The sequence below is a fragment of the Populus nigra genome, chromosome 17, assembly GCF_951802175.1.
Source record: "Populus nigra chromosome 17, ddPopNigr1.1, whole genome shotgun sequence".
NCBI lineage: Eukaryota > Viridiplantae > Streptophyta > Magnoliopsida > Malpighiales > Salicaceae > Populus > Populus nigra.
In genome coordinates, this window is record NC_084868.1 from 10,112,665 (window position 1) to 10,118,535 (window position 5,871).

At 36.8% G+C, this 5,871-nt stretch overlaps 1 pseudogene; it reads right to left on the bottom strand.

Moving 5' to 3' along the window:
• Positions 1 to 1,629: 1,629 nt before the first annotated feature.
• On the bottom strand, positions 1,630 to 5,871 carry LOC133677569 (E3 ubiquitin-protein ligase UPL5-like; annotated as a pseudogene).

The following is a 5,871-nucleotide window of genomic DNA, read 5'->3' on the forward strand; positions in this document are numbered from 1 at the left end:
ATAAAATATCGATTAAAAAAAATAAAAAGCTTGAAGGAAATAAAAACTCTATATTAAAGGATAAATTTGTCAAAAAATAAAAAAGAGCCAAATGTTTTTATTATATGATAAAAAATACAAAAACTTATTTATCATCAGCTTAATATCAAATAATAAAATTTAATAAAACCTTCTTATTAAAAGATGAAATTAAAAAAAAAACCCCAAAAAATAGAAGCTTCATATTATAAGCTGGATATATATATATATATATATATATAAAAGCTAGAAACTGGAAAAAAAAAAAAACCCGAGTCAAATCAGAAAAAATCGAGCCAAATCAGGAAAAAACCAAGCAAAACAGAAAAAAATGAGTCAAATAAAAAAAAAACAAGTCAAACTAGTTTAACTCGATTTAAATCAAATTCTAAATCAGCAACTTACAAGATTAATATAACAGATCAGTTTGTTATTATAATAAAAATTATGGTAACTCAATTTAAAATCTATTTGTTATTATAGTGGTACTGTGTTTTTAAAAAAATTTTATTTTTAATTAATATTTTTTAATATTAAAAATAAATTCTAAAATATAAAAAATATTATTTTTTATATATTTCTGAAGCCAACACAACATATCGGTAACGATGAGATGCCTTGGGATGGAACTCAGAATGGGCCCCCTGACTGGATGAGACATCTCGGGACTCACCGCCCACTTGCAGTCGAGGCTCGCCTAACAAACAATGTCCCAAAAGGCAAAACTCGCCATTTTATTATTTTCATTAATATATATTATGGTCAAATAAAAACGAAGTTAAATATTAAGGTCAAGAGATATATGAAAAACGAGTACAAGATAAGAGAATGGAATTCTATTGCCATCCATATTCACTTTAATTTAAAGAACTGTCTTTAATCCAAACCGAACATCACAAATTTCCTTAAAAGCGTTGCAAAATAGATTAATATTGGTTTTTTTTTAAGGAATATTATAATATCTGGTTGAAACATTAAATTTTAGGTTGAAAATCATGTGTTTCTGTCTGAATTTTGATTTTTGTCAAATTTCATAAAATAAGAACTTCTCCTTATCACCACCTGGAGGTCCTCAAGCCTTTTAAACTAGTGAAGAATCTTACATCAATCTGGTATTAGGTGGTGCTCGATTGGCATTATAGGCACCATGAATCAACAACATTTTAGAAAATGTTTTTTTTTTTTTGAAGAAATTATTTGACAGTGGATGTGTAATGATTGTTTGAAAATCCCACTTTTAAATAAGCCGGTGAGCAATCTTCTCGATCACTACAGAGTAATCTCAGCTTCGTTGCTGTCTGAATTATATCAGTGGAAGGAGGACTCCTAATAAACAATTTGATTGAAAATTACCTCACTCAAGTCATGCTCAACATTTTGATATTTGTATTTGTGTAAATGCCTGCATGAATACCATGCATTCAAACTTCAACACCAAAAATTCCCATAACAACATAACTTAAAACTCTTAAATTTGATCTTAGCAAACACAAACTAAGTTCCTAATATGCTTTCCTTGTTTAACCATGAGATCATCACTATGTTGAGGAATTCCAGGCACAACCTTAAGCATTTGATATTCAAAATGATCTGTAGATGTGACAAGCCAAATATGGAAAGCACTTTGAATTTGCTTCAGTATTTATCATGTGTCAACAACTTAAGTCACACATCGTTCAGCATTTAAGAAATTGCACCAAAGTGATTATCTGACATGCAGCAGTCAAATGGTGAACCAGCAAACAACCTCACATGTCCTATTTTTCACACCCTCGTACATTAGAAAAGAATGAATTTCACATAGTATTTAGGCTATACTTAATTAGCAAAACAGCAGCACACCTGGTAAGGATATACAGAAAAGAATTGTTCTGTTGTGTAGAAAATATTGAACAAAAGAAACTTCCAAGAAATATAAAAAGAAAAGAACACAAACAGTCTGCATTCTACAGATAGTTGTTTCCCAAGAAAATATATTATCCATCCCATAAAGATTATAACTGATTATAAGATTATAAAGTCTAGAAATATGAGATGAAGAAGAACCTATACCGCCAAAAAAAAAAAAAAAGTTTAGATTTGAGATATAACATGAATGCAAGCGTGCAAGAGCATACCTTCCAGAACCAGGATATCTGAGGATCAGTTTCATTTTAGCTGCTGTACTCAGTGTGAGCCTTCCAGTCTTTCACTTCCATATAGCATCCAATCAAGATCTTCGAGCTCCAAGCTTCGGAAGAAGAGCTTCTGTTCCCCAGGGTTTGAAAGAATATCACCAAAACCACGTGCAAATCGAGATACAGGGTCAGAAATAGATGTGACAAAGCAATGTTGAATGAGCAGATTGACATATTTCTCCCGGTTCTTGCTATTTACAACAATGCCTTTCCCACCAGGGCAAAGTTCCACAACTTTTTTGGATCCTAGCTCCTCAACTTCTCTGACAAATGTCTGCCCCAAAGCATCTGAATCAATGAACTCAGGATCCATCTGAAGAATCTTTTTGCAACTGCTATACAAGCATGGATCTGCATCCTGTATGTCTTCCAAAGAAATATGCATCCCAGCCAATTGCAAGAAAAACACACGATCAAATACAATGCCGACTTGCACTTTATGCATCAAAGCTAACGCAATCACTCGACCAGAGAATGTGAAATAATCAAGGTACATGGGATCCACCTTAGATGCTGCACGTGAAGTGAAAACAATGAAGTCCATATTTATACTTTGTTTGTTAGTGGTTGTCCATGCCAACAATTGAATCCAACCAAGACAATGGAACTTAATTCAAGTCCAGAACCAGAACCAGAACACAATAAAAAACCTCAATGATAATTCTTTGAAGAGCCATTTCAGAGCTCATCAATGCAACTTTAATGCAGTGGAGTAATTACATATGTTAATCCTCCAAACAGAAACAATAACATATTTGTCAAAATATGGAGTTCAGATAACAGAATTGGAGAACATGGAAAACATTCATGTAGAACAATACTAGGGGCTCAGGTATTTCACAAAAAAATATTTGTAAAACAAGAGGTTCAGCAATTAGAGCTTAACAAATTTATGCTAGGAAACTTATTCTATAGGATGCAATGCTCCTTTATCCCATATTGCCATGGACGCACATGGTAAACACCTTTTATACCAATAAATGTTAGTGAAAGAGCACTAACAGAGTGCAATGACTAATCTCTCCTACAGTTAAATACCAAACAATATTAGCAAAATATAAAAGTTTAAGCCCCACAGTATTCGATCAAGTGTGGGAAAACTCTCCAACCTTCTTCAAATTGTTATTTCAATCCAAATTATGACCTAAATTTAATATTAAGTTTCACATTCTTCGGATTTAGGTGTAACTCTTCCTGGTTGTGAGTGATGGATAAGCATTGACACGTTAAAACTATTGAACCATCCAAAAATCATTTTTCCAATCCTGATTTTGACTTCCAAAAGAATTTAGGTTGAGCAATTTCAGATGAACTCACCCACTAGTAACATCATTACACATTAAATATAAGTTCCTATAATAGCAGGAACTGCCCATCGAGTTTCTCTAAGTATATTTTTATTTTCCCGTATGAATATATGCAAATCAATGTTCCAAACATGATGCTTGTGTGCCACACTAGACACAGGGAAGTTCAACATATTGTTTATGAATTTTCATCATCTCGAACTACATTCAATCAAGAAAAGATAAAACGTATAGGAAAGCCTATACATTGTTCAGGTAAAGCATTTATTAAAAAGGCAGCAGAAGCTTACCGGGATTAGGATAGAACCTTCTGCGATCACTTGGGCATGCCACAAAAAGGGCATTTTGAGGATCAAATATAGCTTGTGTAACCAAGAAAAACCACTCACGCAATACACCAGGACCAGTTGCTTCCTCATTTTTAAATTCCATAAATAAACCACCATGCAGTGTATCTGATTCGGCATGCACTATGTACTCAAATGACTCTGCTAACAATTGCGACCGATCAATGAGCATCTTGTGCAGCTCCTCGTAATCTTCTTTCACCTCAGGGAACATCATCATAGCCAAATGCCTACTAGAGTCAAAATCAGTCACATCCTTATGCTGAAGAAGCCACTGATGATCATCAGTTCGTTTAGCATATCTAACAATCAGCACACACAAGGAAGCTTTTCTAAGCCTCAAAACCGTCCAAAACTTTTCCTCAGCACCCTTATAAAGTTTAGCAATGTTATTCAACTCCTTCAAAATAAACAAATATTGGGACCAACCTGTATGATTCAACTCACTTTCTCCATTCGTTTTCAAATTCGATGAATCCTGCATTTTCCCAAGACATTTCTCCATAATATTCAGCAAATCAATGAATATCACATGAAGCTGCTCAATTTCTTTCGCATACAATGGACAATTACACGCCAACTTGTTCAGAGGCATCGAAATTGGACTCCTAAATCCCCTTTGCTCGGAGATCACACTATGCAATGGTATCAAAAACGCCGAAAAATCCTTAACATCAGCCTCCGATGGCCCCATACTCTCCACCACACTCCCCATCAAATCTTTAAACAACTTGCTCCCCAACTCACTAACAAATGGAAAAATCTCCTGCACAACAGCTCCCTTCCCCTCCTCCTCTCCATGATACCTCCACCCACACGTACCCCTACCATTCTCCAACAACGAACCAAGACAACTCCTACAAACAACATACAATGGATCGTCACTCCCAACCTTCCTCAACAAATTACAAAACTCCATCACAATCGGCACACACTGTAAATGAAAATTCTTAGGCAACGACATCCTACACGAATTCAAAAAGTGCCTAATAGCACCCTCCGCACACTCCTTATTCCCTTTAATACTCGAAACATAAAGTGCAACTAGCGCAGCCGGTGCACTATTGGACAAAAAAACATTCAAGTGCTCCGAAGCATCCTCCTTATCATCCTTGGGCGTCAAACTAAAGAACTCATCCATCAACTCCTTTATATGCTTTGACGTGTAAGGATGAGCACCACACGGCAACATAGACTTACATATCCGACAAATGTAAGAAACCATATCATTAATCAATTGACAAGTACGAGGATGCCTAGTGCTACGCATTCGACCGACTAAATGAAGGATCGAATCGTTCTCAATAGAGTAATCGGAGAGTTTGTTCTCGTATTGCAATTGCTTACCTAAGTAGATTAATCTCTGCTCTATCACCGGAATTCCGGTCATCACGCGAATCCGTTCGTGGAGTAATTTAACAGAATCGCTCGAGTTCGCGTTGATCACAACATGAGTTGCTTCGGAGATGATTCTGATAAAGAATTGGAGTCTTGATTGCGACCGCCGCAGCGGCGAGGGTGTGGTGGTCCGCATGGCGGAGGAGGGGAAGTTGGTGGATGATGAAGAGGTGGAGGCGTCGGAGACACGTGTGGAGAGCTGATTGGTGGAGGAGATGGAGGGAGGTTGTCGTTGTTCTTGATTGTTGCCGGTGGATGACTCGGTGTCGTCTTTACGCATCCCGACAGAGATTAAGTCAGAGAAAACGGCGTCGTTGTCATCCACATCGTCTAGTTTGCGTTTGGAAAAGAGACACGGTGATCAACGGTGGAGGAGCGCTGTTGATGAAGACAATCAACGGTGGGTGATTGGGGAAGAGAAATTTGATGAACGGTGATGATTGTGTTCTCCCCGACCTGGGAAACTTTAAGGTAGGGGAGAAGGCTCGAGATCGTTGTCGGAGAGAGTGAAACCGCGTGGTTTTGATTAACGGAGAGATTAAACGACGATGAAAGGACTGGACGAAAATGGAGTCGTCTCTGTCTCGGTGGGGTTTCTTGAGGGACTGGCTCTGGGTGTTTATT